The sequence below is a fragment of the Equus quagga genome, chromosome 2 (genome assembly GCF_021613505.1).
Source record: "Equus quagga isolate Etosha38 chromosome 2, UCLA_HA_Equagga_1.0, whole genome shotgun sequence".
In the NCBI taxonomy this organism is placed as follows: domain Eukaryota; kingdom Metazoa; phylum Chordata; class Mammalia; order Perissodactyla; family Equidae; genus Equus; species Equus quagga.
In genome coordinates, this window is record NC_060268.1 from 20,274,853 (window position 1) to 20,288,791 (window position 13,939).

Genomic DNA, 13,939 nt, shown 5'->3' on the forward strand with positions numbered 1-13,939 from the left:
CTTTGATGTTCTTTTATAATTGCTTTACCTATCTTGTGATTCAATTATCATATTTTCCTGTATTCAGGCCAAGTTGACCAAGCAACTACCTAAACTGTCAAGTGATAACTCAGAATAATGGAGTGTGTATCAGTCAGTTCATATCAATCTTAACCATTTTAAAAGTGATCTTTTTTCTTCAGGGACTGCAAAGTGATGTCTTAGAATATTAGAAGAACTTGTATTATTATTATTATGGCTCTGCTGTACTCAACACAAGTTTTCAGAGTAACTATTTATCTATTCTATGTCTCAAGCTTTGACACACAGGCACTAGTCAAAATGAGTTGGTTATTACCTAGGCTTATAATTTTATATGAGTTATACAATTATAGGTCATGTATGGAAATGTATATAATAAATATTTGAATCTTATACAGTTTGTTGAATAATTGGGTAGTGTGGATTCAACCTCAACAGAAGCAGTAGTTCTAAATGTTCTTTAAAATATACTTTTACAAAAAGGAAAAAAGTTATACATATATAACTTTTGTTGTGTGTGTACGTGCATGCATGTGTGTATATGTGTCATATGCACATACACAATGACAGAATGACAATGAGAACCAGGAACATTTTTTATTTGTTCAATATCACTCGTTAGGTTTTAGAAAAGTAAGGCAGCTCAGCTGTTACTAGACATTTTAAAACACTTTAAAGACAAGAGTTTTTAGGAGCCGTATAAAAGTGTCCACTTGGGAAGATGAGAAGCAGCTCATCAGATTAAAGCTCTGAGAATTGTGCAGAGCTGAGTATTTCTCTGTTAGTGACTGTGAAAAGTAACGATTATGCAATTATAATACCCAGATCACTGCACCAACATTTTTCATTTTATGTCAGTGTTTTCACTCTTTCTCTGTTCATTTCTGGTTGCCTTAGAAGAGAACAGTTATTCTTTGTCAAGTTGAGGGCATTCAAGTGAACCAAAAGGTCAATCTAATTAAAAAAGGGAAAGAACTTCAAACCACAAGGGGAAAAAAGATCCAGCTAAATGCCAAGGAATTTATATTACTGAATGCATGAAGTAAACAGTCAAACAAAGAGATGAATGCACAAAGGTGTCAAAGAGGAAAAAAGAGGTAGTCTGTGACCTTTAAATTATTATTTTTTTGTAAATTAAATGAAATTTACTCCTTGAAAGAGAAATATTGCACATTAGAAACATTTAAAAATACAATTAATTTTTATCATGTCTTAGTTTTGGAAAGCTTTATTTTCCTCCAGTGATTCATAAAAATATTTGTATTCATAAACTATTGAGTTTGGAAACTAGACTGAATGGTAGCATCCTCTCTGAACGATTCTTCCCAAGGACACACTTAATAATTTTAATTTTTAATCTTTGCAAAAGCTATCCATCATTTTGAACTGCCCCTCAAAAATACTGTTCAAAATACATTGCTAAAAGTTCAGTTAAACCTTTTCAAGAATAGATTTCAAACTCTGTGGTATTAATGGTCTGCAAAGCAAAACAGAGAAAATAATTATAGCTAGACCTTTTCACTGTATTTTTTCTCTCCCATGCTATTTTTTATTTTTTTAACCAACACGGAGCCGTACAGCAGTGACTATATAATGCAAATTTAGAAGTTCAATAAAGGGTGAGGGTATCTTCCTGCACAAACTAGATTGTTAATTAGACTGACCACACTGCAGTCAGTCACCAAGTGATTTTAATTCATTTTAACAATTTAGTTAAATGTCCTATGGTAGAAGTCTATTAACAATCACTAGGTCACCAGGGACCTCAGTGTCATGGTGGATGGGAAGTGAGACATTCCATTAATAATTATATTATCAATTATTTCACCTGTTATACTTACTGGCCCAAGCATACAACATGCTCAGTCAGTCTTACCATTAACCATTTTTTGGCCTATGCTTTAGAAAATCATAAGAAACCAAAGTACAGTGCCTCCGTAAATTGATGGCCTCCAGTTTTACATAGCTTATCAATAACCTAAAATGACCTTTAACTTTTCCTTAGCCAAATCATTTTTAGTTGAAAGATGATTGATGATCCACTACCCAGGTGCTAGCCTCAGGCTCATAAACAGATTGAGGCAAAACATTTCCCATTTTTCCTATTGCTTTCACCTTTTTCCTCAGTGGCTACTCTGACTCCAATTGTCCTAATTTCCTGGGCTAATACCGTGATTCCCCACTATGACTAGCATTCAAGCCCTCAGCACTGCACCCTTGGTCGGACTCTAGCAAACTAGCTAGTTCTTACCAGGTTCCTTGCCTTTGGTGACTCCAGCATCCCCCACAGCTGCATCTGCTCCCACTTCTTCTTATGTAAATCTCTCTCAGAATCCTGATTGCTGCCCACCTATTGTTCAATATTTGACAGAACAATGGATTTGCCTCTGCTCTACCTCACACCCTGGATAAATTTTAAAGGTGTTTGTTTATAACCACTTGAATTACAGTGGAGACCACTATATCTCTTAGTATTTGTACCTTGGAACTACTGATTGCCCATAATCAGCGTCTGTTGTGGGACTAACAGTCCCAAACTAGTCATGTATTTATTGAGTGGGTTTTGGCCTAGTCCTATCTATCGTGTCACTTCCCTGTACTGTCAAAGTATCAGCATATCTTCTGCCAATGCTTCCAGCTTTAAGGCATAACCAACTGCCATTTTCACTAAAAACAAAATCAATCATAATGTGGTTGACTGTGTGTCTCTGTATACGCCTTGTCAGTTACTCTCTGTGCTACGAACCTTATATGAAGATAATCCTGAGGCGGCCTTTTTTACAGAATTTAATATTTCTAATGCCAACAAACAAAACCAAAGGATTCGAAAATAATTTGAATAGTGATATATTGTCCATATTCCTTTTTTATTTTCAAATTAAAATTTTTAACCTTTGATAACATATTATAAAGTGAGGACGTATATTTTTCAAGGCCAGAACCATGTCTGTGAAATGATATTATAAATAAGCTAATATAAAAGGGAGGAAACATGATAAATTGGCTATATTTCAGTAAAGTTCTCACACACAGAATATTTTCTTTTAGAGGAAATCTATTGATATTCATTTGTCAAGGCCTCTGGAGAGCTTCTAGAGCCTCTTCTTTGTTGTGAAAGTACTGAGAGATTTAGATTTCCTTTCTCAACAGGATTAAGTCAGTGTAGGCCTCAAAAACAAGCAAAATAACAAGGAGGCAGAATCCCAGTAGGTATGATTTGCGGTAAAATAGAATGACATTTTTTACACTGGAGTACCTGTGCTTAGGTAGTGATTTTCTATAAATCTTTATTGACAGTCTAAGGATTCACTATGACTTGTGAACTGTAAAACTGTCCTAGAGAATTAAAAGGCTTGACGACTTGGAACATAATGTTACTCTTATCTCCACTCACTGTGGCATGTCTTATGACCCTTCCTTGCAGAACTTCTTGCTGAGTATAGGGGTATTCCCTGACAACAATCCACAATACAAATAAAGGTATGAGTTCATGATGATAAGATCAGCATAGTTTTAATTGTTGAACAGATTCTAATTTTTGGAAGGAATCTAAACATGAGGCAGTAATATAAGGATGCAAATTATCAACTTCCCTTGAATATTTTCTCTCATCATCTTTTGTCCCCAGTACTTCATAGACATTAGGCGACCAACACATATTTTTTGTGTGAATTGTTAATATTTTCCATTGGTCCAAAGACTTAATGTTGTCAAGCTCCAGATTTGACAATTCTTAGAAAGTTGACTCATGTTGATATTACAGTAGACGGATGCTGAAATGAACAACAACAATGTTGATTTATACTTTAAAATATACCTTCTAAAATGAAAGAACCCTAACACTTTGTTCAGACAAGGCATTAGGAGACCCAAATTATAATTCGTCAGTCTGTTGGTAAGTATGGGCCAGAGCAGGGGGAATTGGCATTTTAGTGCACCAGACTTGCATACATCAATGGCATTTGGAATACATGCTTCTGATATCAGATATGGGCTCTTGGAGTACAGAATCCTCAGTCATGGGCAGTAGTTGGAAAAGCACTCCTAAAACCACCCTGTCAGTGTTTTCTTTTTTCCCCCTAAGCTTTTACACTATTATGCTTTTCTTTTCCTGATATACATATCCTTTGTTTAGATGTATTACTGACTTTAATAGGATTCGACCTAAGTCTTTCCCTATCTGGTCTCTGCCCTACTCAGCCTCCTAAGGAAGTTGCCTGTGATTACCATTTGTTGTGTGATTACAGTTTAATTCATACATCCATTATACCAATGGTCTTCCTATCACCTTATTACCACCCTACATCCATAATTTTGTGTCTAAATACATGCATTGTGAGGATCTGATGTCATGATTTCTCATCCAGGCAACTATTTCTAAGCTGAAAGCAGAAACGAATAGCAAAAATTTCCTCCTTTTCTCATTTCTGTTCCATAGGCAAGATGAGGATATTTAGTCCTGCAACATTTATGGTTGATGAAAACATTCCTTTATATCAACAGGAAGATAATATGTGACATTAAATATTTTAAAAAAGAGTCATACTTACATTTTTTATGCCCTTCCTCTGCTTAAAAATAAATCACACATCAAGAAAGTCAAAGTGTTTTTCTCACTTGAAATCTAACTTTTCTTTACTGTATCTCTGTATTTATTTTTCTACTACAAATTTTGTCACACTGTCAGAGTAAGTGTTTTACATTTATATTGACATTTTGCAAATGGAGGAATTGAGGCACAGTAGGATTGAAGAACCTTCTAGGGCTGACAATTTGCCAAGAGTGCAACAGAAACATTTTTATATGTGCTACTCCAAGGTTACAGTTTGTTAAACCAAATCATGGAGTTTTAGTAGTATACTCTTCAATTTCTAGAATGGCATATCTAACTTCTCCTTTTCAATCTAAATCTAGTTCTCAACCTACAGAAATATTTTAGAAATCCTTAATAGATGATAACAAATTGTCAAGTATTAAACACTAACACCCACTATTTCTTCGGAATTTTAACAAACCTTCCATCGTTGCTTATTTCTCTTGCTGTAAGTCCTGTAAACGATAGCCAATCTTTGGCTTTACTTGCTGTTGCTAGCTATGAATCATGTTTGTGCTGATCTTAGAGCATTTTTGAGGGATACCATTTTAGATGTGCAGAAACTACAAAACATAGGCCAAGCAAATTCTCCGAGATCTCCGGATAAAAGAACTATAGATCCACATATCCCGTCACTAATACGTGCCAGCTTCTAAATCCACATCTGAGTCGATCATAAGTGATGGAGAATGGGGTTGATTATGACTACTGCAAGGAGAGGAACAGAGGCCTTGCATGGGCCTGTAAACCAGAATCTAAATGTACTAAGGCCTAGTATATTCCTATTGGAGCAAATATATTATACGTTGAAATCAGCATACATTGCTTCATTTATGTTATACATACTGTGAGATTATAACTATTGTAATATTAACATGCCTTCACAGCATATGCTGAATGATATATTAGCTCTCTGGATTTCCCTGGAAATGGTATGACTAATGTATAATTTTGAATTCTATACAAGAAACTTACTTTATTGATATTAGCATTTAAAGATCACTCAAAATAATCCAACTATTATAGAAAATTTCGAAAAGCAGGCAACAGTATTTTTAAACAAAGACATGGGGAGAAATAGACAAAAGTTTCATTTCAAACTTGTACTGTTTTTCTAAGTATATTTTCTTTCAGGAAAGCAACAAATATTGAAGAGGATGGAAGTATCCATAGCATTCATATTTGTAATAATTTACTCTGATTTAAAGAATTAATGCTGGCCTTGAGCTAATAAAATATCACATTATATTGCATGTATATGTTTTGCTTTATTTGTCAAAGATACCTTTTAAGAGAAAGATAGTAAGACTTAGCTATAAAACTAACTTGGTATAATGAGAAAACAAAGGTAATAATATATTTTCTAGTGACATTTCATGTGTAACAAATATTAAAGTAGTAACTAGTAATGTTAACAACAAAATATTATATTATTCTGGCAATATAGAAAAGAATAATAATCTAAAATTTTCATAATATTGCACTAAATTAGTGACTTAAAACATCTTAAAAGCTTCTGGCATATGACATAATGTACTAAGTTATGAGTCCCAAGTTTCTAGGCTAGACATTATAAAGGACGGTAAAGCGTATTCTAAGCTTCCATAGAAGAATTCATCATTTCTACTCATCTCTAGAACTCTTAAAGTAATTTGACTCAGAGGCAAAACCCAGCTAACTCCATTAAAAGTTAATAATATTCATTAATTGACTGAAAAGAATGGCTTTTTAAAATGCCTCTCTAAATCAATCAAAATGATACAAAAATGTGATAGATAGTTGTAGACAATGAATAAAAAAGTGAATTGTCAATTGTTCTTTAGATCATGAGACATTCAAGAGATTTTTATAACTGATGATTAACATAACTGGCAAGTTTCAATTTCTCTGTTTGCAAACAAGCAGCTTGCATTTTGAATTAGAAATGTTGGTAGAGAAATAACAGTTTGACTATGAAAACCTGCTAATGAAAGCTGCTACTTCATGCTCAATGCATAGAAATTACATAACTACTGCACTGAATTGATATTTTCATACCACAGAACTTCATAAAAATACCAAAGAATGTAATTCATAGCTTAGCAATTCTTCTTAAACATCTAGTATTGAATGAAGAAAACAGCTGAACATAGAGAAATTTTCTTAGTGAATATACAAAACAATGCAAAACTAGACGTTTTTAATTTTTGATACAAATTTCAGGTACATAAGATTTCTCCTCCTAGAAATACAGAATTACTAATCAATCCAATAGTAGTATTATTAAAAAGTAGTCTTGTACTAGATCAAAAATAGATGAAAACTATTAGATGATATATGAAAATGTTAGCCCCAAATTTCGGTTGGGGTGAAAGTGTATACTGTATCTATGGGCATATCAGAAAAATTGCCTACAGAAATTGCTGTTACAACACCTGTGCTAGTATTAACAACTGTATTAGTATAGTTAGGGACGTATAGTTAGTATAGTCAGAAATATATATATTAATATAGTTAGGGAGGACACACTTTGCTTATAAGTCCCAGATAACTGAGTACAGACTTCCACTTCCAAGTATGATGAATGTAGAATTATCTTGCTTCAGACTAATACTATAGCTAGAAAAATAAAGACTAATGACACAAAAAGAAATATCTGAGAGGACTGAGGTCATCAGGAATGAGAGGCCAAGATCAAAGAGAGAAAGCAACTACAGAGAGTTTAGCTGATATCCTGCTCACCATCCTTCCCCTCAGCATTTAATGAGACTTTGTACAAAGCAACAGGCTGACGATCATGATCAAGAGGTATGCAGAAAAGATCTATCAACAATCTTGCAAAAATAGACTTAAAGCTGACTTGTAAGAGAATCAAGTCTAGGAAACAATGGAATTACAGTTTTAAAAGGCTGAAGTAAAACTATTGCAAGTATAGAATTCTATATCCAATGAAACTATCCTTCAAAAGTGAAAACTAAATATTTGCAGATGATTAAAAAGTAAGGCAATTTACTACCAGAAAACTATACTACACAAACACTAAATCAAAGTCTTCACACAGAAAGGCAATGATCCCAGAGTGAAGCATTGAAATGCAGAATATAAATAAAAAGCAAAGGAAATGATATTGACTGTAAATAACAAATAGCAATGTTTAAAATATATGCATAATTAAAATGCATGGCAAAAATAGCAAAAAGTGAGGGTAAATGGAGTTAAAATGTTCCGAGGTCATAGCACTACCTGAGAAGTGGTATTATTACATTATTATAAGACAAGGATGCATATTGTCATATATGAGGTAACTACTGCAATACCCACTATGCCAGAACACCATTAGCATGACCTTTTACATTCTAGATGTGAATAGACTATCCTAGCACAGTTTACTTAGCTTTTAGGGAAGACAGATGACAGGAGACTCAGGAAACCGATGGGGCAGCATCAGTCCTGTCTCTTCAGTGGGAATTCTTACAAAAATTTAGGGACAGTCCTGTGGCCCACCAAGTGCAAGCTGAGATGTGAGGCAACACATCTGAGCATGGAATCAACATTATCTTAGAAGCCACAGGCTCCATATAAGAAGCCTTGAGCCTAACTTCCAGATCCCTGCAAAAAAACCAAAACCAAAACCACAAAAAAACCCTCTTTATAAGTCATTCTACACACAAGGAAAATCAAAGCTGTGTCTTCCAACCTGATGTTTATTATTCATCCATGGATCCCCCCAGTCCAGCTGCTGGGAGTTTACTAATTAATATGACAACTGAACTGTTGCCATCATCAGGGCTCTATTATGTGAAACAGCTAAGTGAAAGTTAACCCAAGGTCAATTTCCTATGTGGAAAGAAAGTTTTGTTAACTCTGTCCTCTCAATTATGAAAAACATAGTAACAAGATGAATATTAAAATAAGTTCATACAGAAGACAGTACAGAGAGAAAAAGGGGGGGGGGGAATCCAGAGACAAAGAATAAACAAATCCTAAGATAGTACATACAAGCCCAAATTAGTAAGTAATTGCATTAAATGTAAGAAGGCTAAATGTTTAGGTAAGACTTGTAGAGTGAGTTAGAAAATAATAATATATATACTGCTTACTAAAATCACACTTTTAGTGTAAGAAAAGAAGGATAAAAATAGAAGGATAAAAAATGTACACTGTAAGTACTAAGCAAAAGAAAGTAATACTTTCAAAAACGAAGGAAATTACATATGATAAATGGGTTAATAGAAATTACCAGGAATTTATGACCATTGTAAAGCTACAGTTGCTAAATCATTATCTATTCAAATTATATGAAGTTAATTTGCTTCAAATTCTACGGAAAAAATCCAAATCAAAATTAGAATGAGAAAATTTCAGGTTACTTTCTCAATAATTGATAGAGCAAACAAAAAATAAGCAATTATTTAGAACTGAACACAATTAGCAAACTTAACCTATTCAACATACATAACCCTAAATAACCAATAAAAGACATAATGTTCATTCTTTTAAAATGTGCAAGGAAAGTTGACTACATAGCAGCCACAAAGCAAGTCACTAAAAGTTGCAAAAAAATTTGAAATCACCAACAAAAAGAAAACTAGAAAATTCCAAAAAGAAGGGAATAATATATTTTAAAATAATCCATAGATGAAAAAAAATCCAATGGAAATTATAAGATATTATGAAAAGAATGATAATGAAAATATGATATATTAAAACTTACTGATTCTAGCAAAGCCACGACAAGGATAATTTATAGCCTTAAAATCACACAATAGCAAAAAATAAAAGGCTGAAATAAATGATATTTCATGAAGTTAGAAAAGAAGTGACAATTAAAACCAAAATATATAAAGAAAAATACAAAGTTGGAGTTAATAACAGAGAAAAAATATTTAATGCAAATAAAATTAAACCAAAATTTAGCTTTTGAAAAAATTAATAAAATCAATAAATTCTCTGCAAGTCTGATTTTTAAAAGGGAGGAAGAGGAGGCACACATTTCTAATATCAAGAACAAAAAAGAAACATCATAATATATCCTACATAAACATTAATAAGAAGATATTAAGAATATCTTCATAAAAACAGGAAAATGTCTCAGAAAAATGAACCTAAACTTGCCAAAAGAATCTGAATAATTCTATATCTATTTGTAATTAATTAAAAATAGTCCTACAAAGAATATCTTAACCCCACAAGTCTTTACCAATGATTTCTTGCATATATTTAGGGAAGAGATTTAAAAAATCATACACAAATTCTTCTATAAAATCGAAAAATATTGAATATTTCCCAGTCATTTAATGAGGTGAGGTTAACACAAACAAAATTCATAAGGACATTACAATAATAAAAAATCAGTCTAATCACTATCATGACTATATAAGAAATTTCTAAATCAAAATATTAACAAAGTAATTCCAGTGGCATATGAAGAGAAAAATATAACATGACTATGGTTCATTTTTCCCCTACGGAACAAGATGAGTTTAATGATCATAAATCAAATAATTCAACACATTAATTTCATATAAGATAAAAACGTGATAATTTTAATAGATATAAACAAGACAAATCCAACACCCATTAATGATAAAAACTTTTAGTCAACTACAATTAAAAAGGTATTTCCTGGGGCCGGCCCAGTGGCGCAGAGGTTAAGTTCGCACATTCCACTTCTCAGCGGCCCGGGATTCACTGGTTCAGATCCCAAGTGCAGACATGGCATCGCTTGGCAAAAGCCATGCTGTGGTAGGTATCCCACATATAAAGTAGAGGAAGATGGGCACGGATGTTGGCTCAGGGCCAGCCTTCCTCAGCAAAAAGAGGAGGATTGGCAGTAGTTAGCTCAGGGCTAATCTTCCTCAAAAAAAAAAAAAAAAAAAGGTATTTCCTTAAACTGAAAAGAATATCTATAAAAATACATACACCAAATTTTACATCTAGTTGGTGAAATTTGAAAAACTTTTCCATGAGTAAGATGAGAATGTCCAATATCTCCACTAATATTTAACACCGTCTTGGGAAATACGAGGTAGAGTTATAATATAAGAAAAAGAAAAAAATTTAAATAGGAATTGAAAAGGAATAAATAAATGAAATTGCCATCATTGATAGGTAGCAATTTTGTACATGTAGAAAACCCAAAGTAGATTACAGATAACCTATTACAATTAATAAATGAACTTATAAATATTCCTGGACATAAGATAAATACGACTTCATCAATGTTGTGTATTCACCCATACACACATACATAAAAACACCAAACTGGGCAATTCACTTATTTTCAAATCTCAGATCTGTCCTGTACAAAATGGAGATATTGAACTATTCCCTGGTGCTCCTTCTTATATACATATCACTTAAGTATCTGAATAGAGCTCTCACAAGAAAATGCAGAAACCCATAACACTTTTGCTTCAGAGAATTTCAGAGGTCTCTTTTACCTTCATATTAGTTGGTTTCTAAATTTCCTTCCTGCTCCAAACATCTGTGATTCCATGATTCATGGATAAGTCTTCAGATCTGCACAGTCCCATACTAGCTGGGTATATACATTCACCATTCACTTCCTGGCCTCCTACAATACCCTCTCACACTTCTTTCAAAACTTCATGGTCCACTTACATTCCTGGAACGTGGAAATAGTGTCCCACTTCTTACAGACTTGCTGAAATATTTTATTATCTGAAAAAGTATTTAATTAAATCAATGCTGATCAGCTCTTCCCATCATGTACAATATCTCATGAGGATAAACGTATCCACTCACAATCAGTCACTGTGCAGCAGTGAGTGCATACTGTACAATGTTATGCATAGATATTGATCTAGAAATTATCTATATCTTATCCTTTTTAATATTCAATTTGTTGTCCTATGTCACCTAATATGTATTTAATACATATCTTACTGGTACTTGATTTTTTAAAGTAATAGTGTTACACGTAATAGAGGATTAAAAAATGAATATAACATGCTCTTACACAGAGGGAGCATATATATCAGAAGTTAAAATGGATTTATCAACCAGGGATTTTTAAGTATAGCATGACTATCTTGTTTAATAGAGTAATGCCACATTTGCAGTACTATAAAAGCTCCTGATGTAAAGAAGGAATAATGTATGTATATGTACTATCCATGAAACTCAGACTTTTAGGATTTTTTTTTTAAATTTAAGAGTAATAGAACTGTGTACATTTACATTGACCTCTGAGAAAAACGTAGCATTATTCTCTCATTTTGTAAAAGAAATGAGAAATCTTCTCCAATTGATCAATAATATAAAAATGTATTGTGACAAATGAATGCAAACATAAAGTGGGTCTGAGAAGGTGTCGTCCCACTACTGTCCTTGCGATGTGGGACCATCTTGAGAGCTGATGAAGCTCTTTGTCATTAAAAGATATCAGCTACCATCAGTAAACTCATCTTGAGTTTAGAGGTTTTCTTCTTTATCTGGATGGCCAGATAAAGTGAACTAACCCACTATTTCAAAGTCACTTCACCTCTGAGGATGTAGGTTTCCACATCTGCAAAGTAAGGGGATTGCACCAGAAAGGCTCTAATATTCCCCCCAACTCTAATTTTCCATGAGTCTGTGTACACAAAGAATGATAATTCAAGCATCTTAAGATGATGCTCTGGAAGAACTGAGGTGGTTCAGAGAGGGAGGAGATGACCTCTAGATGGAAAGACGTGTTCTAGTGATGTGAGTTTTAAAGGGCTCTGAGAACTACTGTCCATGGAAGGGCATTCTAAATATAAGCAATGGAGGGTCACAAAATTTGATGGAAAATATGTACATTTAAAAGAGTATCAGAAATTAGCTTGGATAGGTAATCTGAGTGGGATGAATATACAGTGATATTTGAGACCTAAAAGGAAACTGGATGTAATCCATTAGGTGCTAGGGAACAGTTGTAAGCTCTGACAGAGGAGGGCTTAAGAAATGAGATAGGGTGTGGGACAAAGAAATATGTAAACTTTTTCCAGAAGTGAGCTCAATTTTTGGCCCTGTTTATTCATTTAGCACACGATGAAGGAATAAAGAAACATTCAGACTTGTAATTTCTAAGATATAACCTTACAAGCAAAGTGAGTGCTATAAGGGAAGGTAAATAATTTTTCCATACTATACAAATCATCATATTGCCTAAATGAGCGGTGTGAACTTAGCAGGTGTTGAATTAATATCTTTCATCTTGTGTTTAATGATGAATACGGGATATATATACACACAAGGATGAAGAAGAAATGAGGCGATATTAAGGAAAAAGAAGGAAAAAAATTTGGCTTGATTCTTTAATAAACATTCTTATCTATTTCCCTTAAAACACGAAAAACAAATGCATTTACGCAATTTTCCTCAAAAGCGAAGCAAGAATCTTTACATTATCACATCTGATATACTGATATAAAAGTTATAAAATATAACCCATGAAAAACCATTATTTCTTTGTAAAACTTATTTCACATCCATGGCAACAAAAATTCTATTAAACAAATATTATTGAAGTATAGTTTTGAACATTTCAACTTCAAAACAATCAGTATTAGTACAGTAAATATATAAAATATTCAAACGAACACAATGACTATGCTAAAATGCTCATTAATTACACAGTATTTAATTAAAATATCCAAACTAATGCAAATAATTTGTTCAGTAAGAAAAAGTATCTTTTTCTTAGCTTTAAATTCATATTTACATCCTAAGATATCCAATTAGTTTTTATTTTCATTCAAACACAAGCACAAAGCAAAACAAAATATAACACAAAATTAAGACATCATCCAACATAAAATACGTGCTTCATTTTAATAAATTACATCAAAACAACCATTGTATATACAGTTACAGTCATTTTAGGCCAGAGCTGAATTCATTTTATTTCCATGATGCTACACAATGCAGCAATAATCAAATGTAACATATATGGTACTATGCAATCAGACACTACTCCTAATATTCATAAAGCTGGCTGTTTCCTGCTCCAGTGGTGCAGCGAATTAATTGAAATTGAGTGTATCTCAACATAAATTTTGAAATGCCTTTGCTATGTTCCTTCTATTAAAACTTCCATGAATTAAAAATTCATTAGATATTAAGTGAGTTACTGTAAATTCTCTTAAACCTCTCAGTTATTTTGTGTCGTTTCTACTCATTCACCTTGATGTACACAAATTATTGGTATGTGAGAATTAATGAGTCATCACATCCTATATAAGATCATATCTTCCTTCATTCTATTATTCCTTTATGATTAAAACATTACATTCTGAAAGATGAGAAATATTACTGGCAGTGTGGGTTTTGATGTACATGTCTTATTAAGCCAAAAGG